Raw genomic sequence first — 23,544 nt, 5'->3', positions numbered from 1 at the left:
AGACTGGGGAAGTATGTATCTGTGTTTCTTTGTATGGGCTGGTAACACCCTCCCTAGATAGACAGCCACTCCACAATAAGCTGTCCTGGGAACAGGAGTCAAAGGGCACAGCCATCCTCAAAAAAAGTAGCCTTGCACCAGGCTGATCATATCAAAAGGCCTTTGAGTCTATTCAGAAGGGAATGGTGAGGTGTTTGAGTAGACAGAGTGGACTCTTTACATCTGGAGGGAGGTTCCACCATCTTGTTCCTCTCTGTCTCTATCTTTCCTTCCTGTCCCCTCCACTTCCTGTAGCAAAAAGCATTTTGGGTGTGATGTCATAAGGCGAAGTCCACCTCTTCCAAGAAGAGGAATTGGACCTCTAAAGCAGCAGGTCAGCTTTAGTCCAATCACCTAGGGGGTTCCTCTTAAAAGAAGGGGCTCCAACCACTTGTTTGAATCATCATTTAATTTCATATTTTCAAGAAGATTTTGTTGGACCCTGTTGGTAGAGCAGGCCCTTCTAAAGTCCACCAGTTGTGATGTGAAGACAGGTGTCCTAAGGCAGTGGCAAGATCTGTCCCCTAAATATCCCCAGGGACAATTGGGGGTGATCTGGTCTGGAACAAGACCTGCATCTCTACCAGCCACACTATTGTACAGGGCATCAATGTGTTGAAGGATGCCTGAAGGCGAGTGCTAACCTTTCTCTGGGTTTGAGAGACTGAGAAAAGGACTCAGCTTGTCCTTGAGACCCTGTTGTAGAACCTACAGCTCCTGTGCGCCAAGATAGCCATGATTCCTGCCATTTTGCTGTCCATTGTGAGCTGTAATTTGAGCGTGTTCAACCCAGTTTGAACCACAGGAGCCTTTGGAGCTGCCTTTCATTCAAACCAAAATTCCACTTGTTCAAACCAATTATCTGCTGCATCCCCACCAGCTGAAGCACATTGCTGCCTCAGCTCAAACAAAGAAGTGCTGCTGCACTTGCATCACTCGATACTTCAGTTCAAACTACCAGCCTCTTCATTGCCAATCGAGTTGATGACCGAACTGACCCTGTGTCAGTCTCCACACCACATCCTTTGAGTCCTTGTATCGAATCAACTATCCTCTGCATATTTATTTTTATTTGGGGCTTCATCCCCAAGCCCCCCCATTTCCCTATGCTTCTAACTCCACCCGAAACCCCTCCCCACCAGTTTTAACACATTACCCCATGCACCATATGGAGGTGACAGTGACAGGATTTTGATACATCTATAGACGAGTATGAATGTGAGGTTGGTAGGTGATGGACGAGGGATTCACAGTTATGATGTTCAGCAGGTCATCTGTTTTAATTTTCAGGTGTTCTTTGCAAGCCCTCCACTTTTTTTCCTTTTTTGTTTACCTGTGTGCATTTGAAGTTGTCAAGTAGACCGCTGTGTAGTGTGACTTTGTAGTTGCCGTCTAACCAGGTTTCTGTGACAAATAAGATCTCTATTCCACCTTCGTAGACTAGACCGTAGATCAATGTAGCATGTTTGGACATTGATCTTGTGTTGATTCGATTGCAGTGTTTTTTTAGTTTTTTTTTTTACCAGTGCTTGGTTTTTTTCTTGGTTTCGTCTTCTGGTGGTCTTGTTGGCAGGCTTTCATGTTGCTTTAAAGACGTAAGTGGGCTCAGTAGGGTCTGTCTTGTCCACTGCTTTGACTGTCATAATACTGTTCTTTGACTTCTTCAACCCCATCTTGAGTGACTAGTTCCTTGATCTACTATCCGGCAGCAGACCCTTCGGATCGCCGCTTGACCCCTGTCAAGCCTCTCTTTTGAAAGAAATATTCTCCTCCACATGTGCGGGAGATCAAGCAAAGTCCATAATAAATAACTCCCTCACCTCTGGTATCTTTCCAGTGCCCTTTAAAATAGCGCAAGTCAAACCACTTCAAAAAAGGGTATCTCTTAACCGCCTCGAGCCTAAGAACTATTGGCCGATTTCCAACACCCGATTGTCGGCAGATCTCATTGACCGGGCTGCGTACTCTCAGCTCAACCACTTCATAGGAACCAACAACCTACTCGACCCCACTCAATCAGGCTTCAGGCCGCGCCATGGAACAGAAACCACGGTGATCTCGATCTGGCAGGATCTCAAGGTCTCGGCAGACTCGGAGGGCTGTGCAGCACTGATTCTCCTTGATTTGTCAGCTGCCTTTGACACAGTTAACCCTTCTATCCTCCTCGGCCGACTGCACTCCCTTGGAATCAGAGGCTCAGCACTCAAATGGATTGCCTCATTCCTCAACAACATGAAACAAATCACTTCCCTCTCCCCTTTTCTCTCAACTGCGTGCACCATGAACACAGGAGTTTCACAAAGCACCTCCCTCTCTGCTCTCCTTTTCAACCTCTATCTGACCAGGCTACCAGGGATCATCTGCACGCAAAACCTCACCTGCCACAACTATGCTGACGATACCCAAGTTATCCTGAGATTTCCCAAAGCAAGCCTCAACCCACAACCCGACCCTTGAAGCTTGCCTCAGATGACAAGAAACAACCTCTTTATGAACCCTGATAAAACTGAGAACATGGTGAGTGGCAACTCTGCCCTTCTCCTGCCTAAGCTTCTCCCATAAGATCAATAATGTATCAAAATCCTGGCATTACCACCTCAAGTTCCTAAGGCACATTTTCCCATACCTCACCTACGCCAACAGACTTGCTGCTATTATGTGCACTGTTATGTCGAGATTGGACTATTCCAACTCCTTATATCTATGTCCCCTAGTATACCAATTTAACAAACTCCAAAGAGCCCAAAACCCTGCTGCGAGACTCCTTCTTGCACTGGGACACAGGGATCACATCTCCCCTGCTCTCCGCACCCCTCACTGGCTGCCTGTTGGACGACGGGCCACTTTCAAAATTCTATCTATTACCCACCAAGGGGTGCACAAAACCGGCCTAGTGTACCTACAAAAGAAGATTATACCCTACCGCTCAACACAAACCCTAAAGTCAAGCACTGTCCTCTTACTAGTGATTCCAGCTTCCAATTCAACCAGAATTAGAGGGTCCACCTACTTTTCCCTGGCTGCAACTCTGTTGAACTCCCTCCTCACATTCGAAATACCCAAGACTATATGGCATTCCGTAAAACTCTAAAAACCTGGCCTTTTCCGTAAACCATGACTTATGCCTGCCGGAACTCCCTGCAATTATAGAATCCTGAGTTTTATGAAAACAGGCTCTCCAACTCTTAATGCTGACCCTGAGAATAATGCCCCTCTGATGATTGTGCAAATCATAACATAACCCGCTCCAACCTGTGAATCTACCTCGGAGTACCTCTACCATGAAACATGACAACGATCACAGCCAGCTCATCCTGATCCACAAAGTAACAAGAACCAGTGGGCCCCACAGAGTACACCATCCACTCTTGATACTCACCACTCCTACCACTATGCTCACTCTCCACTTTAGACCAACAAACAATAGAATGCAGCTATACCCCTCAATCAATTTCAGCCTAGCCCCAAACATACGAGCACTTCTCCACAAACACCTCAACAACCTACTAGGATGTAGCTATACCCCACGATAAAATCAGCATAGCTGCACACAAACTTCCCACTCAGGCCTAATGCCACCAGAATGCAGTCTTAGACCAACCACCTGACTGCACACATTCGACTGATCTCTCACTACCTTCACGCATAGTGTTAGGATGCCGCCACCATCACACAAATCGCACTGGCTGCACACATACTGAGTGCACCCAAGCACTGTATTCTACCCTACTCTCTCGACAGACCTGGACTGTGGTCCCTAAGGGCATTCAACCTACAAGCGCTTTGAGATCAGCCCAATGATATATAGGGTGCTATATAAATGCCAAATAACAATAACAATATATTTTAATAAAAATGTTTGTTGTTTTGGTCGTTATTATAGTTTGGTTATAACCTACCTCTCTGTAAAAGTTCTCGTAATAATCGCTGGATACATGCTTCAACATCAGCTTGCCACTGGATGACCATAACTTTAACATTTCATGCCGACCAGAATTCCTGAACAGCGCTGAGAAGCCTGGTTTGCCGTTGTTGAAGCACCAAGACACTGCAAGAGGTATTATTGCCTGGCAACTGTTCCCCTGGACTTTTTTGGGCCCTAGAGACTGGCAAGGTCACATTAAATCCCCCTTTCAACTCAAGACCATATCCCTTTAAACATTGTGTCATTATTGTCTTTCCTCCCCCTATCTGATTACCCAGAGTGCTGCATCTTGCTATTTTGCATATTCTGTGTTCTTTCTACAGGGGTGGATTTTTGCAGTGGTTTCTATTTGGTTTTTGTTGTATATGGTGTGTTTAATTAAAGCATATATATTTTTAATGAACCATGATTGTACATTCCTTTATTTTGGACTGTTATACTGCTCTGTTCGGGTTGCTACTTAACCAACCCATAATCTCACAACAGGTGTAGGTATTTCTCTTAACTGGGCCTATTTTGCACTTATTATTGTGTTAACTCTTGGTTTCTAGAAGTGTAGGGGCTGAGTACTTTATCCTCTGCTCACACTTGTACTCTTGCAGAGTAGAAGACAATTTGTCACACGCATGGTCACACGAAAAGTCAAAAATCGATGGACTGAACATAAGTCAATCATTCAAACTAAATCTTCGAAGTCACTGATAGGTAGTGCCATATTTTTGGGATCATCGACAAAAGTAATGTCTCATTCTCGAAGTTATCAAAGGAAAAAGTTTGGAACAATCATTACAACCAACAGAATGTTTTTGGATAAAAAATGTGTCACGGTTATCCCCTAAAGGGATAGAAACAGAAACAAATGTGGGATATTTCATCAATATAGCATTAGCAGAATAATGGGGCAGTCATTAAAACTATGGGGATTAAATGTAATGGGGTAATGTTTTAAAATGTATTACAACACTACAATGAATGTCGTCATTGAATATCAGTTCCATGACTAATCCCCATACATACTCGGTATGCCTTTCCATATAGATTGGACTATTTTGGGTTATTTTCTTTACTATGATTTCAAAAATGGTAGGGGTTACAAGTGTCCCCAGACAAAGGCCCTCATTACAACACTGGCGCTAAACCATGGCGCTATTAGCACCATGGTTGGTGCCGGTGTTGTAAGGGGTCCGCCATGGTTCAATGGGGAATTACCACCCCATTCCAAGGTTGGCGTGGTGGTAATTCCCCATTGAACCATGGCCCTTCCCCATTCCCATTTTCGCCCCATAGGGCTCTATGGGAATGGGGAAGGCGCTAAGTACGGTACCGCAGATTGCTCCGAGCCTGAGAAACTTAGAAAGAAAAACCGCAGCGTTTATAAACACAACCGCGTTGTGTTTCTGCCTGCCGTGGCTAAAACTTTGGGTCTCCGGTGCTCCCCCAGGAGAGCACCGGACACCCAAAGTGAAAGCCAAGGCAGGCAGAAACACAACACTTTTGTGTTTACATGCCGCTGTGTTTCTGCCTACAGCCGATTTCCCATTTGGGGCTCTTGGGCTCCGCACGAGGGGCCCGAGAGCCCCAAATGGGAAATGCTAAATGCTGCAGTGTTTCTGCCTAAATCTGCTTTCCCATTTGGGGCTCTAGGGCTCCCCACGCGGAGCCCGAGAGCCCCAAATGGGAAAGCAGATTTAGGCAGAAACACTACGCGGTTGTTTTCTGCAATGCTAAATGCTGCAGTGTTTCTGCCTAAATCTGCTTTCCCATTTGGGGCTCTAGGGCTCCCCACGCGGAGCCCGAGAGCCCCAAATGGGAAAGCAGATTTAGGCAGAAACACAACGCAGTTGTGTTTGAAAACGCTGCGGGCTCAGAGGAGCTTCAAAAGCTACCGCAAACATAAATACAACGTTTTTAAAGCTGCGGTTTTATTTCTAAGTTTTCCGGGCTCCTTCCAGCGCGTTAAAATTAGAAAAAAATATGCAGCTAGTGCTTATTTAAAATAAATAAATAGCACTTACTGAGATGCAGCTGCAGCTTTTCTGCCTGTAGTCTCCGGTCCGCGTCCTCCGAGTCCCGGCACCAATGAAGGAAAAGCCACCCAGTGGTAGCTTTTGTTTACTACAGCTGGCTGGCTTTTCCTTCATTAGTGCCGCAAAAGCAAAAGCCAGCACAGGCGGGCATCCATTTCACAAAATGGATGCGCCCATGTGCTTGCTTTTGCAAATTTTGAGCTTGAATTGCTCAAAATTTTACATGGGGACTTGGAGAAAAAAAAATGCCAATCGTTTTTTTAAATCTATTTTTCAAATAAAAAAATTTGGGCAAACCATCCCTTTAACAACATGTGATAGTTTGATCAACCAGTTCAGGTGAAGTTGGGGTTCACCGCAGATGGCAAGACTTTGACCAATGTCTTAAGGATATTAATTAATAGGTATGTGCTATCCAATTTGCCAATAATGCTGAAAAAGAATTCTGTTATACATGGAAAATTGATAATACAAGGTTAGTTCCAACTGAATATAGCACACAGCTGGGTTTTGAGCTGGATGCTACTCCCAGACCAAGGTGGGTAGAGTTGAGATTACAGTAGAAGGCAGACCAACTGATGACACAGATAAAAAAAAGTGTGTTACAAGTATTATAGTTTCTCAATTATGCTTTTTATTGATTCGTATAAATGAATGGTCTCCCCACTCTATTATACAGTCAAGAAGTGAATTACCTAGCAAGATAGATGGATTGTGATAAAATTGAAGGTAGAGCCCGTAAGGCACTTTCAAACCTTACTGACTCCACCAGCCCTGAGATAGACATTGGGGTTAGTTTCCCTGAAGTGCTGCATTCAATGGAAGATGTTATCCCCATATAGGAATATTTTAGTCCCCCAAGGTGATTCACTTTATGTAGACTTGAGAAACATAATGAACGCAAACATGCAGGGATTTATATACAAGTTGAAGAATTTTGCAGAATTAATCTTGGAGGAGAGCCGGCAAACTGCTCAAATGTTGATACAAAACCCAATACTAGTAAAACATGATGCTGTTCAATCGAGATTGTATAAGCACTACTCGGAAAACATGCTTGTACGGATTGTTGAATCCTTTATTGAAAGGAATTAAACCTATTGGCACTAAAATAGGTTTAATTCCTATACTCTAAAAAAAATGTCCGACCATATGTCAAAACAAGGATGTGATCTAAATAAAGAGAGCATTTATTAATCCAGTGCCTGGCATTAAATGATAGGAGGCATTTTCAATTTGGGAGTTTTGTATATAAGAGTGTGATTATCCACCGCATAATTATTTTGGTATTGACTTGGGTCCGGGCATCAAATTTCACTAACTATTGCTGTGGTCACATTTCTGAGTCATACTGGCTTAATGAAGCTCAGCTGGCAACTTGCACTTTATAAATTTGAGATGGTAGTATGATGAATTTTTGCTAGTATTTTACAATATATATTTTTAGATTTTATTAATTAAAAATAATTGTCATAATATTTGATGAAATACTTTGCCGTTTTTAAAGATGGAATATTTTGTTCATGAATTATGTTGGAAATGTCATATAATGTGGGAAATATGTGTCATTTTTATGTCTGGTTGTTTGATGAATTGTTGATGATTACATAAGGTTGACTTGTTTAACCATATCACAATAAATACAAAAGAAAAAAGAAATAGGTATGTGCTACATTTTTGGGTTCATTTAATGTAAATGTAAATAATGGGTTGTCACACATGTTTAAGATTAAGGCCAGATTTATATATATATATATATATATATATATATATATATACACACATACACACACATATATATATTGCACAGCTATGGTAGTGGCTGTGTAGTTATGGTTAAGTTGCCGTTTCCATAGGAAGAGCCCTTTTTGGGTGGTTTATAACATCACTCCCCCTGGACGAATCCTCACCAAACTTTGCAAAAAAAAGTATATGGGTCACTCTGAATTTTTTTGCAAAGTTCGGTGAGATTTGGTCCAGGGGGGGCAAAGTTATAGGGGGGGTCCCAAAACTTATTTTTTTCCCATAGACTGAATGGGGAAAACACTTTGCTCACGCCTACAGCCCAAACCGCTGGATGGATTTTCACCAAATTTGGACCAGGAGCAGCGGCTTGGTCCCGAAAGCGTGCTTTTGCAAATTTGGGGAAAATCCGTCCAGTATTTTTTTAAAATGACCAAAAAGTAGGTTACAAAAAATTAGTAATATCTATGTTCGGTCCGCGGACACACTTCCCCGTTTGGACATGCAGCGTGTTCGTTGATTGGATGGTGAAGAGCATGAAACGCGTGAGATTTTTGGGAATGCGCACCATCTTGGATTTGCGGACATCCGCAGACAGCATGGTGAAACTTTGTTGAAAAATACTATTTAGTACAGTGTGTTGTTGTTTGAAAGTGTTTGGGAAGGGTGGGGGAGTAAGAAATGTGTTAAATGTTTTATTTATTTAGGTGGTAGACCCCCCCTGTTGTGTTCGCTTTGTCAGCTGACAACGCGGATGTTCTAAAATGTTCTAAATAAACGAAATGGGAGTGTTCTGAGGATACTACTCCTGTCCGTATTGTTCGCAAGCAAGCTGAAAGTGTTGTAAGAACCCATTATGTGTCCTGGGATGTTCGTCAATAAATGAAATGGGGGTGTCCTGAGGATGGTATGCCTGTCCACTCTGTTCGCAAGCAATTTCAAATTGTTCTAAGAACATATGGCCATGCACCCAAGACTCTATGCACTGGCCACAACCACCGCAGCATATCACACCCATAGTGGCTTATAACTTTTGGATCCAAGAACAAATTAATAAGTAGCAAAGTTAGAAGCCACTATGGGTGTGATATGCTGTGGTGGTTGTGGGCAGGGTCTATAGTCTTGGGTGCATGGACAAGATCACATTTATAGGCAGCAACGTTATAAGTCACTATGGGTGTGATTTGCTGTGATGGTTGTACTTAATATAATATACTTACTGTTTGGTTTAGTAACTGTAGTACATGTATTTCTTGTTTATTTCTGTGACAAAAGAAAAGATCATGTTAGTATTGGTATTTTGTAACAATTTATAACACTGAATAATCAGCATTTTTTTTTACCCTCATATTTAGTAGATTACAAACCAGTTTACTGTGCAATTCACTCAGTTTCTGTGTTTGTTGCTAAAATCATTGGGTCTGTGGGAGAAAAAAAAATCCATGTTGGATTAAAAAAAAACTTTTTTTGTTATGCTACAGTCTATTTGTTTGTTTGTTTTCAGTGTTCACTTGTTGTTTCTGTCTAATGCTTTATATATTGGCTTGTAGCAGATTTTTGGAGCAGTTAGATACCTGTTGACATATTCTAAGTCTATTTTCTGTTATAATGAAGCGGTATTGATTTATCTATTTGGATATTGTAATATTTTGGGTTAGTTAGATACCGTTTGGCGTATTCTAACTGTCTATTGTTTGTTATAATGTAGTGGTATTGATTTATCTGTTTGGTTATTGAAAATCTTGGGGTAGTTAGATACCAGTTGGCGTATTCTAACTGTTTATTTTTTTATATAATTTAGTGGTATTCATTTATCTGTTTAGTTGTTGTAGAATCTTGGGGCAGTTATATAGCTGTTGGCATATTGTAACAGTTTATAGTTTTCTAATAGAAGTTTAGTTAATGTTTAAGTACAGTTTAGTTAATACATTTTGGTTTTAAGAAATTATAATGAATTGGTATTGATTTATCTGTTCGGATATTGTAAAATGTTGGGGGAGTTAGATAGCATTTGGCGTATTCTAACTGTCTATTTTTTGTTAAAATGTAGCAGTATTGATTTATCGGTTTGGTTATTGAAAATCTTGGGGTAGTTAGATACCAGTTGGCTTATTCTAACTGTTTATTTTTTGATATAATTTAGTGGTATTTATTTATCTGTTTAATTGTTGTAGAATCTTAGGGCAGTTATATAGCTGTTGGCATATTGTAACAGTTTATAGTTTTCTAATAAAAGTTTAGTTAATGTTTAAGTACAGTTTAGTTAATAAATTTTGGTTTTAAGAAGATTAAATAAGCGTTTGTAAGATTTGCAGGTAATCTCTGCTTCAGAGTAATGGTACTATCATTACATTCGAACCATCCACAATTCTTTTTTTATATATGCAGTACAGTGACCTGCATTGGTTGTGGCTCCTGCGTGATAGATTATACCTATTGTTGTGACGGTTTTTTTACCAAGTAATACTTGACCATGTGTGAATCCAGTCAGCTTGCAGTTGTTTTTGGTACCATTTGCATTGTAACGTAGAAGCCTTAGTATTACGTATTTACTACGTGTTTGTATTAGTAAGGTGGAGCGATTATCTGAATTGCAGGTAGTACATAATCTACCATGGTTTGCATTTTGTACAAGTTGCTGAAATGGAACGGATTCACAATTAGGTATTGATACATACACAAAGCGCTCATTGGGGATTTGTTCTTGTGTCACATTGTTGCACAGAGTGCATGTATGTTTCCACATTATGAAATCTGGAAGATTTCATTTATAGGTATGTTTTTGTTTTCCAGTACTTGTAGTAAGTACATTAGAAATTCTTGTGGATCTTCCTGTGAGTTTATAGTGAATTTCACAGTAGTCCAATTGTTGTCTTATTCCATAAACACTATACGTGTTGTCAGCATTGTTTGTTGCATTTCTATGAAGTACTAACATTTGCAAACACAATTGGTCTGTACTGTGTAAGTAAATGTTGTCAACTATTGGTGGTAATTGAAATAGAATATTCATTGCTACATTTATGTAGCAATTTACACCATTTACATTTGAAAGTTTAAATGGACCAGATAGTTCTGTATCTGAGTGCTTTTTTTGGAGTTTGTCTTCCTTTTTTGAAGAAGTACCTGGTTTACTTTCCCTAATAGGTTCTTTTTTGATTGTGGTACTTGATGAATTATTGGTTTCTTTTAATCTCTTTGGAGGATTTGCAGTGACATCCTGTTGCATTTCTGTTTGATTTATTTTTCTTTTCCAACATTTTACTTTTTGTGGAATAGGATATGTTTTTAGATGGGGGGTGTATAGTGAAGGCAGTCTATTGTATTCTAAAATGAAAGGAATATCAGAGTTTACTTTACTTGCATCAAAGTTGATTAGAAATAGACCGTCAAGTGTACATAAGCATGATAGTGCTACGTAGCTCATGCCTTCTTTAAAGACTGTGTTACCAATGTCTATCAATGCTTTGTCTAGGGTAAGACCTTGTGATTTATGAATGGTGACTGCGTATGCAAGAGTTACAGAAAATTGTTCTCTTCGTACATACATGTCTTTGAAAAGAAGGAATCGAGCTGTTGAGCATCCTATCCTTTTCACTTCTGAAAGTTTGTCAAAGAGAATATTGACTAACTGAATTTTGTTGTCACATGGGTATGTTTGAAAGCCAACAACTGTACCCAGTGCTCCATTAATTAGTCCTTGATCCACGTCAAGGTTACGTTTAAGCATTACTCTGCAATTTAAGGATAATTTAAATATTTTTTCCAATCCAGCTGTGTTGGAGATTGAATTTTCTAAACTATTTAGTCTCGTTGTGGCTTGTTCACACATGGGTAGTGTCATACCATGTATATCTAGTTTGTCTGTGGCGCTAATTTCAATTATTGGTTGCATTTCTTTTTTTAACATTGTTTCATTGAATTTGAAACAGCTTGCAAGAGTTGGCATTAAGGCCATACAATTTACATTTTTGTGGGATAATTGTTCCATAACATCCGTAGCACATGCCTTATGGCCATAAAGTGCATGAATGTGCCGGGTTTTCAATATTGTTTGTGCTTCTTGAGATAATATACCAACTCTAATACTTTTTAAGATGTTGGCATAAGGGAGATCTTCAGATTGCCCCATATTTTGTGTTAATTCTCTGTATTGGAAATGTGGCCAAAGGTTGACATTTCCAATGCTGCCAACAGTTTTACGGCAGAGTTTGTGTCATAAGGTTTTAAAAATAGGCTCACCTTTCACTGGTGTTAATTGAAGAAGATCTCCGAAAACAATAATGGGTTTTCCTCCAAAGAGCTCTTCGTAGTTTGTTTTGAGTACTTCTTGTAATCTGAGGTGAATCAAGGCCAACATTAGGTTGGAGACCATGCTCACTTCATCTATTAGTAGCATTTTCATTTGTTTTAATACTCTGTGTAGTTCTATTGCAGCTTCTGTAGAAAGTTTGTAATAGTCTAATTTGTTTTGGTGTTCTACTGGCAGGAGTAGTAATCGGTGTAAAGTGACACCGCCTATGTTGTAGGCAGCTAAACCTGTGGGGGCAGTGACAACAGCTGACAGTTTGTTGTTTGTCAATTGTTGAAGGAATTTACTGATGATTTTGATTAAGAATGTTTTGTCAGAACCAGCTTCACCACTGACGTATAGTAGTATAGGTTTGTATTTTTGGCAGGTGCATTCTCTGTTTTCATGTTGTACACTATGTGCAATTTCTTTTGTTACTTCTTCAAAAATGCTATGTTTTTCATTGTTTAGTTTTGATTGTAGTATAGTTAAGTCTTCTTTATCTTCATACTGACGCATGGTGTTTTCTACTTCTGTCATAGCTAATTCTGCCTCATTTGTTATTAGTGGCTCTCCCAGTGGTTCTTGGCTTCCTGTTACAGGAGGTTGACTACTGTCAGCAGTGTCCTTATCTAGTTGGGCTTGCAGTTCTTCTTCGTGTTGCTGTTCATTGTGCAACATTGTTTTGTACTGCATAAAGTTTACATCAGTTATAGTGCTTTCATTTGCTTTGAAAGCGTCTTCATAGGAGCCATAGTTATCTAGTATTTGTTATTCTTTTCTCCATGGTTTAAAGAGTTGTAGCATGGACATGTAATATAGTTCTTTATGTTGAGGAGTCTTTAATGACAATTTGATATGATTAATTAAATTTGGTTTGGTGAGTTTTACTAAGCTGCCTTCACAATTTGACACTCTGTATTTACATTTTTTTTCATCGGAATTTATATTATTTTTGTATGTGAAGTTTTGGGCTATGTGGTATAGACACATGGTTTCCAAAGTGGTACTTCTGTTTGGGTAGTATGTGTCCTGCACATTGTTTTTTAAAATGTCTTGGCTGTTGGGATCATGTTTGGCTATTGTTTCCATATCTTCGTATGATTTTAGAACTCTTTTTCTAGATTTAGCAGGACCAAGACTTAGCCATACTATATTTTCAGATTTTCCATACAAGGTATCAGTTAAACGATCTGCTGCTTCATAGGAGCCACATTCTCTATGGGAGAGCATTTTTGTGCCCAAGCTGTATACTTTTTGAGATAGTGTTTTGTCTGATGACAGGTCATTCCAGAGGTCTTGTAGCTCTGTTTTTTCTGCTTTGGTTAAGTATGCTGTAACATATCGTGCAACTGCAATGGAATTGTCTACAATGTACTGCACAACTATGTTTGGATTCCATAAGTGGGCAAAGATTGCATTGTAATCATTGATATATTTTTCTTCTTCTTTTCTTTTTATGTAATATGTATTTTTAGGTGATTTGCCTTTAACACTATGGGCCTCATTACACGGTAGGCGGAGAACCATGGTGCTATTAGCGCCATGGTTCATGCCGGTAAAATACCAGCACCGCCTTGGTGGAAAGGGGAATTACTGCCCCATTCCATGGTTGGCGGGGCGGTAATTCCCCCTTCCACCATTGCCCTTCCCCATTCGCATTTTTGCCCCATAGGGCATAATGGGAATGGGGAAGGCGCTAATTACGGCACCGCAAATTGCGGTACCGTAATTAGCTCCCTGGGTCCCTTTACGGGTTGGTTTTTAACGCCTGCAAAAAGCAGGCGTTAAATTCCCCAACCCGCAAAGGGACCTCGTTGTAAGGCGGTAAGGATTTACCGGTACCGGTAAAATACCGGTACCGGTAAACCCATATCGCCTACCGTGTAATGAGGCCCTATGTCTAACTGAAAACATGAAGCTGTTCACTTGACCTGTTTTTGTAACCGGTCTAGGGAAACCAAAGCGGCATTTGGTGTAGTATTTCCCTTTGTTTTTGTATTTGCAACGACAATATTTGCCACATTTGTGTCTTTGAAATTGTAAAATTTGTGCTTGGAGATCACTATTTGTTGCTTCTGATGGAATTTGACAAGTGACATATTTTTCAATAAACTGTAAAACAGTGGCGTCACTGTCTTGACCAAATTTAGGAGCATCTTTAATCCATAAAAGCATGTGGATATGTGGTGCTCCTCTGGCTTGGTATTCTTTTCTCCAAAAGAAGTGTTGCACTTCTCCAAGGGGAGGAGCAGTTTTATTACAAATAAAGTGTAGCATATCAATGAAGCGATGGTGAAAATATCTTGAAACATTAACGGGATCTAGAGAACAAAGTTCTCCAGATGTTAGTATATCTATGTTTGTTTTGTGTTTGTTTGATAAATCTTCCCATGCATATTCTTCACAACTTAATGTAACAAACCAAGTGGGTGGGCCAAGGTTTCTTATCATACAACGTACATCTCTGTGACGTCAAAACCAGTGTTCTTTAGTACCACGCATATTTGATAATAGATTTGTAATATTTGATTGTAAAACCTCATCTTTTTGTTGAACTTTTTGTAATAATTGTGTAGCTGACATATTTTGAAAGTGGGATCCTTATTTTAATGTGTGTGCAACTCCGTGACATAAAGTTGCTAGTTCACTTTCAAAGAGTAGGTGGAATAAGTATTCCACATTTTGTTTAAATCTGGGATCTTCAGAATTCATCCGTAATGAGTGATATTCTGATGCTGTTATTTGAATAGGTCTATCATCGTACCTTCCTCCTTTGCCAGTAGGAAAAAGTAGAGGAAAAGCACGTGCTTCTATACTTTTTTCCCATATCCTGGTTGGTGATCCTTTTGTTTGACGCATTTGGTGCATTTCTAGTGCATCTTCTAAAGTGTCATTAGAATGCAATGGGTGAATTGTATAATAGTCTAAAGTATTGGGTATTGTAGCATGATCTAGGAGCTCAAATTGACCAGCTTCTTTTCTCTCTTGAATTATTTCAGTGGTATCCTTCAAGTTTTCTTCAATATTAATTTCTTTGTAGTAATCATTATTGACTTTTAGATATTGCAAAGCGTGCATAACTTTATGTAAATCTACCAGTTGTTGACAATTGTTTTTGTCTTTTGTAGGTACACCATTTACTAATATAATTAAAGATTGCTCCATTGGACGTTGCACTCCTAGAGTGTGCACATGTTCTTTTAGATCTAATGGTAAATACACTACTTTTCCACTGATACCTTTCACTAATTCAGAGGGAGGTAGTTTTGCTGTTTTTGGTTGAAGGCGTATTATTGCTTGAAAGGGGTGCACTGTTTGAATTATGATGCTCTCACATAAATTGAGTTGTTGTAGGGGTTTTGGTAGTGGATATAATTCCAAATTATTTGTGATAGCACGTGAAGGAGTTTGGTTGTTGTCAAGTTTTGTAATGCAGTAACTGCAAAGTATTAAGGGGTCAGTTATGTCATGTTTGTTTTCTGCTATAAGGTAGAGAGCTAATTCAAACCATTTAGAATCTTCATTGTTTTCTATTTTATATGTTAGGTCTACAGTTTTTGTGTTACTTTTATAGAAAGTTCTACGCCAACATACACACACATGGTTTGGTATTTCAGTATTTCTTTTTTGTATGTGTGTAGTAGAAGATTGCCATGCATAGAATTGTTTCTAATTTGCTTTAAAGCTATTTCATTCTGTAAGTGGCTTTCACTTGCAAAATATTTTTTCTGGATATAGTCGATTTCTTCAAGTAGGTCTTTTGCTGTACCATGTAGAGGAATGTTATTTAAATTGGCTAGTGCTAAAGCAGGACTTTTAGCATAGTACAGTTTATAGACTAGATTTCTTATAGTTGAATGATGTGTTGATATCATTTTGATATAATGGAAGGTGGTTTTGCAAGTAGGGCCTGAAATGCAGGCCAATGAATGTCCTTGTAGTCCTGTGTACTTGCGCACTAGACAGGTATCCATATTTTGCAGTAGTTTAATTTTCATTTTGTCTTTGCCTTTCACATATTGATTGAGGAATTAGCGTAAATACTTGAAAGATTCTTTGGGAATGTTACACATTGACGTACATGGCCATTTGCATACTAGACGTTCTGATTCAGTTGAATGGAGAGGTAATTCTAAGTTTTCTGGGGATATTTATGTAAGTAGTATTTCTTGTTCCATTATGGTATTATTAACTTTTTCATAACCTCGTCCACTGCTATGTATGGCAATTGTATTTGTTTGCTTTTGTTTGTATGCTTCTTCATCAAAGTATGGTTCTGTGCTCGTAGTGTGACTCCATTCACCTCCTCAGATACTTAAGAAGTTATTTCTGTTGACATTTCCTTTATTGAGAAGTCTTTTTTTGTAATTCAGTCATTAGTTTTGTTGGTGGTTTCATTTTGTTTAACACTAAAATAAATACGTTTCTTTTGAGAAGGATTGCACTGTCTATCAACGCTTCCAAGATTAATTACCTACGATAGGTTTTAAGGGTTGAGTTTGATTTCTCTCCTGTTTTTTTAAGATTTTGCAGGACTCTGTGATGGAACATTTTTGCTTAAATACTTTTTTTGGTATGCTTAGTTTGCACTATATCAAGATTTATAGGAGCAATTTCATCTGTAGTGGTAGCTGCTTTTTTGTTAATTGTTTTGTGGTTTGTTTTACATTTTGATAATAGATAGAGTTTCTGTACTTGAAGCTTGTATTGTTTCTCTAAATGACTGCATTAGCTGTTTGTTTTAACTTTTTTTTACAAATTCTGCTAGAGATGGATGCTTGTTTTGGACACTTCTATTTTCATTTGCTCTGTTTCTGCGTTGCTTTCTACGGACTTTTGGTAGGCATTCTTTAGGGTCTTTTGAATAAAATAAAGAAGGTATGGGTTTGGGTGTTCTTAATGTATGTGTGCTGTTTGCATGAGTATGTGAGTAAGATAATAAAGATGTATGTAATGATGTGTGATTGTGCATTGGGCAACTACAACTAGTTGGGATGGCTCTTCTTGAATTTATGTGCTACTAAACTGGGGTTCAGATGATAGTAGAAAGTAAGCTGGTGGTGTGGAGAAGTTGAAATAGTAAATATAATGGTATACAATTAAAACAGTTGTTTGTTCTATAATATGAAAATTCGAGGGTTTGAGTTGGGTTATTTGTGTGTAGAAAACTAAGAAATTGTGTGTCATTCTGCCTGTAAATCTCTGTTTAAGAAATGGGGATTTGTAGACAGAATGGTGGACAATCTCTATTTTTAGACACAGAAATAGCATGCATTAACATTACAGTGTGTTTGAATAATAGTACAAATAATATGGTGGTATTCAACTTACTTTTTTTTTAAATGAGCAAGTTTCTTCTTAGTTGTTCTTTGTACTTCAAATTCGGCTGCTTCTTTTCAGGAGAATGGTCTTCACTGCAATTGTAAAGAAAACCAATAAGGAATTTTGTTTGCATATAGCATTGTTTTTAATTTAGACATTGATTTTTTTAATTGACATTGACCCTCAGCGCCTTCCTCAAAATCATGAAAACTATCTTATTCACATAAGATGCGTCGCACCAGTTGAATACATATCATATTTTCTTAATGCATAAACTGTATTGTAATGACTAACTGTACCAACCAAAATATAATTTGTATGCCTTGTGGAATTCATAATGTACCACTGAATACCACTTTTTCTGTAACTAACCTCTAAGTAACAGGGCCTCAATGCCATGGGCTGCTTGTGCAGTATATAAATATAAATATAAGTAAATAAATGTATTGTTGTTTGATTTTTGAACATATGGTGTGCATTCAATTTTGTTTGAGTATGTTAACTCTTCATATTGTACTTTAAATATGTTAGTTCAACATGCTTTGAAAATGTGTGTGTAAAAAGAAATGAAATAGCAGATAGGTTTGGAAGTGAGAGTTGATTTTAGGAGATGGAAAAACTGACACTAGCTAAAAGTCAGTTCATCTGTTTATATGAATCTATAAATATTGTACATGTACATGTACTATATAGAAAATATGCATACCTGTAGTTTGTGTTCATGCTTATGGATATGCATGCAGCTGCAAGTAGAAATCTTGTAGACTTGTACAGTATTTCTTGTAAAAGATGCTTTCCAATGATATGACACCTGTACTCAGAGAGATTAACAGTACATTTAAAGTGGTGATCTATGATGATGCAGTTAGATGTAGAGGTCTTGGATGTGATTGGTGGATGTTCATGTGACTTCTTAGCTAAATCCAATGATGGAATGGCACAGAAAGTGAAAAGGAAATGGTAGAAGGACTGTTCATGTTACGATATGTCCACCCGGGGATTTTTGGGTTGGGGAGCCATGCAAATGAGAATGAGCAGAGAAAGGGATTGGACAGGAAAGTTTAGTGGGTGTGTTGTGCCAGGAGAGAGTTTCTCAGATACTCGTTTTGCTGAGAGAAGAAGAGATAGCTATGGCTCTGTGTTTCAAAAAACAGATTGTTTGGATTTTGGGAGACTCGTGGATACATTGGTTGGAGGTGCATGCAGAAAGCTGTGGAGTAGCTGTAGATCTTGGATTCCCACATGTGGAAGTGCACTGGCATGGAGTACGTGGAATGAAGTGGTTGGAGATGTTACCTCTCTGTGCTACTTTGGAGACAGAGCAACATCCAGACATAATTGTAATTCATTGTGGAGGGAACAGTTTAGGACATGTGTCTGGAATTTCTTTGCAATTTGCAATGAAAGAAGGACTGGGAAGGTCATGGACATGTTTCCAAATTCTCAAGTAATTTTTTCACGGATTGCGCAGAGACAAATGTGGCTTCGTTCTTCTTCATTTGGTCCACAAATGGAGAAAGCAAGGCGCAATGTCAGTAAGGCTGTTTGTGCCTTTCTAAGAGATTTTGGCATGTCCTCTTTTCACAATGAAAATGTTATGGTTCGTAGTACATACATTTTTCGCAGAGATGAATCCATCTTACTTATACTGGCAATTAGATTTTTTTGAGAAATGTACAAAATGCATTGCGACCTTTTTTGGAATTACAGCATCCATTTTATAGTAGGTGTTGAGCATTTCAAATTTTTCAAACACAAATAAACACCACCAAAAGGCTCTTTTCAGAGCCACCACTTTCTTCCAGATAAAACTGCAATGGTTATGATAGGGTAGCTGCCCAAAATTTTAGATGTCCCCGGGCTGTCCGCAGACTTCTAAAAAATACACAGAGTCCTGCTTCATTTATTTTCACTTCTATTTTTTAACCGTAAAAGTCGGCTCTGAAAAGAGCCTTATTTGTTTTTGATTTTTGTTGTTTTACATTTTCTTTGGTTTTTTACAAGACACACTAGGAGAGGAGGGGAAAGGAGGGTAAGGGGGGACACCAACCACGGGGATAAGAAAGGGCGAGCGGAGAGAGGAAGATGAAGAGTGGGTTTCACTTGGGTAGTGAGCAGACTTTTTCGTGCTCTGAAACGATAGCCTCAAAAGCACTACAAAGTCTCTCCCCCCTGCACAGTACATATACACAACTGTGATCCTTGAAAGGTAAGGGTCATCAGCATTGCGTATGGCCTATGAGGCAGCTTGAGGAATACGTTGTCCCACAGGAGTGTTCCTTGTGGAGACAGGATCGGAAACAGTAGAGGAAGTCTACCTGCTACGCTCCTCGCAAGGTACAACTTTGCGAACGGCCCCCCGAGTGGAATGACTTTAGGTGTCGCTTCATGGTAGTTGTCCCAAAGCTGTATGAACCATGCCTCCCGCAACTGAGTACCATTTTGCACTCATTGCAGGTGACTTGGTTCGCACACGCCTTAGGACCATTACTACGAACCGCCACACCCAAGACTCACGTCGAGTGCTGGTAGTAGGGTCTTTAGTTAAGCAAAATCTTTTCTCAAAGAAAACAAATTCATAATTATATTCCATATCAAGCGCCTTGCTCCTCCTGAACCACACTATTTATCACTATGGTCTGACACAGAAATATCCATATTTTACAGTGACCACGTAATCCACCAGTGTGTAAACATTAGGACCCCACTCCAGGTCCACCACTAAGGTTAGTGCCCTTTTGCACCTCTAAGTCACACAATATTGATACTTTAAACTTTGGTAATTACCTTACTTATTGAATGTTTTCTATAATTAATTGCAGGAAAGATAAAAAGAATGGTTACCCAATTTTTATAACCTGAAGAAGGCCGTTCAATGCCCGAAATGCGTACTTGAGAAGAGGAGACAACAGTTATATTAACACTGAACAACTTATGTCAACTCTAATGTTGGGACTTATGATTTGGAATATAATTATAAATTTGTTTTCTTTGAGAAAAGATTTTGCTTAACTAAAATGTACATTGAGTCATGTGTAGGAAGAACTTGTGTCTTTGTTTTTGGACATAATCTGTGGAATGAATTGAACTTATGTATGTTGCATAATACACATGTATGTTTTTGATACAAAATTGATGAAATTGAAAATTCACTTTATACAGTTTGAATTAGTTGAATTATTGAAACAGCAATAATTATAAATAGTATCTTTTGAGATTTGATCAAGTCGGTGCAACGTTTGTGGCTTCATTGCTCTGCCCCAGTTCATTCACCGTGTAATTGCAGTGAATCTTCCCAGTACTCACAATTCTCAGTAAAGGTAGCACTTTACTCTCTGGGTGCACCTAAAGTTGAGTTATAGATTTATTACACAGTGAATTAATCTAAAGGCTGAAACGGTATAACATTATTAGGTGTGCCTCTCTACTCTTTACTCATTCAAAAAATAAGAGGCAGTCAGAGCACAACAGCGATCATATTGTAGAACATCAGTACAATTACGGTGATAACAAATACATTTGCCGTATGGAATGCTTTTCTTGCAACTGTGTGGATGGCTACTGCTAGCATGTAAGGGGAGCCCAGTCTTGGAAGATTTATGCAAGGAAGTATGAATGCCTAATGTGTCCAGAGTAAAAATAACATCCAGATAGACAATTTCATCAAAGCTGTGGCTTTCCGTGAACCTGAGATTCACCAAATTAGTATTATTGCTCCTGACAAATGCTAACCAATCATTCAGCCCTTCCAAATAATAAAAACTTCATCAATGTACTGCCACCAAGGAACAATCTGTGTTGAAAAATTAACAGAAAGCAAATCAGACAAAAAAGTAGCTTCCCACCATCCCATGTTAAGATTGGCGTAAGATGATGCAAAGATCCTGCCGTAGAAGTTCCTCTTACCTGACGAAAAAAGGCTCCTTCAAACATAAATACGTTATTAGTCAGACAAAAGAATAACATTTCCAAAATCATAATGCTGTATCCCAATAAATTCAATGATTGTGTGTCTAAGAAATACTTGCAAGCCCTCATTCCAACATCATGATCAATAGAAGAATATAGTGAAACCACATCCAATGTGGCCAGAATAGGTCCTTCCCATGGTTTCTCGTTAATGTTTTGCAAAATGTCCTTGGTGTCCCGCAAATAAGATGGCAAAACTGAAACAAACAAAATCAAGGTTTCTTCTATACATTGAGCCAAGTGTTCCAACAAAGATCCACATAAAGTGACAATAGGTCTGCCAGGTGGATGTGTCAGGGATGTATGTATTTTTGGCAAACAATAAATAGTGGGTATAGTATAACAAGTAGGCACAAGAAATGTACACATCTTCATCAAGTTGACCCTTCTCCAGCCATTTGGTGCACAAAGATTTAAATTCCAGCTGAATTTCAGAAAATGGATTGGTCAGCAATGATTGGTCAGTAGTTGTCCATCGGCTTTAACAACATGATTAACACGATCTTGTAACACAATGTTGGAGCCCTTATCCACTGGCTTGATAACAATATTGGATAGGTTTTGCTATTCCGAGATCCCTTGACGTTGTGACACGGTAAGGTTCTGGTTAGAGCTGGATGTTGATATTTTACACAATTTTCTAAGATCATTCACGTATAAGTCATGAAAAGCCTCAATACAGCCACAAGCTGGAATCAGTGGATTAAATCTAGAATTATTTTTGAGCTTTGTACGGACATCCCATTTGGAATCAATGTCAAAATCAACAAAATCAAAATTTAGCGGGTCAAAAGAGCAATCATCTAGACACGCCAGGTCAACCAAAGATGAAATATCTGAAATACACAGATCAGCATGACATGTGCGCGATGTTGATGTTTTAATGGTGTCCAGATTTGTTGCAAAAAACATTTTCAATATGATTTTGCAGAAGAATGTATCAAAGTCAAGACACGACTGCACGTAATCAAAGGTGGTAGTAGGACACAAATTTAGACCTAAATATAGGAGCGCCATCTGGGGATTTGTGAGAATATGTGAAGAAAGACTTAAAATCTGACAAGGCTTCATAACGCTTGCTTTCAGTGCTTGACCTAGAGCGCATTTGTCTGCTCTGTAGGTCTGTTTTTGAGCCGTTTCCCACGCCGGCCTCGGTGGGTTTTCCTCCTGCCGTCACTTTGTATCCTCTTCCGTTTCCTCTGTCTTTTCTGCGACCTCTGCCTCGTTTCTGATTCTTTCCATCCTGACAAGTAGTTGCATCTCTTCTAAAAAATTTAGCTTTACTGCAGGCTCATCATTTTCTGAATTTGAGATGTCTGATTCAGATGAGACAACCACTCCTTCCACAAGCTGTGTACACAGTGGTTGCTGTTTAGAGGTCTTACGTAAAGAATCAAATTGTTTGGCAAATGTGAAAACCCTACCAGATTCATAATCTAGTTTAGCTCTAATACATTTTCTGTGTTTATGTTGTTTAATATCATCTTCATAATTGACTAGCGCTTCATCAATGTTTGCGCTGAATTTGTTACCCTTTTCTGTTACTGGAATATTTTTTGTTCAGTTTCTGCTTTTTCAAATGTTGGAGCGCAATCAACCCGTCTTGTTTAGCATATTTCAACAAAATAGTTAGAAATCGGGCTGAGCATTCCTTGCTCACTCCACCCCATTCCTTAAGCAACTCAGGATCTTGATCCTCAAATGAGGGTGTGGTCATAATGCGTAAACCTCTGGGCACACGCCCTGTGTCCAGATAGTTTTGTGAAGAATACTCCTCCCACCATTTGGAAATTTATTTTCTGTGCAATTTTCAATCTCTTTACACAGACAGTTCTTTGCTGATATTTTCATCACTTTTCTTGGCACTGCCAATTATAGCAGCTGGTGAAGCAATGTCTTGCTCACTGAACAGGTCTTTCGCCTACAATGTATATTTATATAATAATATAATAATAATATATATTTGTTCGCATTGAACAGTGAGTTCATTGTGTGATTTCAACATATCATCATGAATGTTAGCATACAATCAATGAGACAAATAACCATCAGAAACACTCTTGTTGCATTAGGAGCATAAGGTTAGTGGTTTTCACTTTTTGCGACTGAGTATTTGATTGATTTTAAAGTACATATGTGAGTGACACTGCATAGTTTGATCACAGTAAATCAGATGGGTCCACTCGTAAAGAAGGTTACTACTCTGCTTTATTTGAATATGACTA

This window comes from Ambystoma mexicanum, chromosome 1p, assembly GCF_040938575.1.
Source record: "Ambystoma mexicanum isolate Mex_15411 chromosome 1p, UKY_AmexF1_1, whole genome shotgun sequence".
Classification (NCBI taxonomy): domain Eukaryota; kingdom Metazoa; phylum Chordata; class Amphibia; order Caudata; family Ambystomatidae; genus Ambystoma; species Ambystoma mexicanum.
This window is presented reverse-complemented; position numbering follows the sequence as displayed.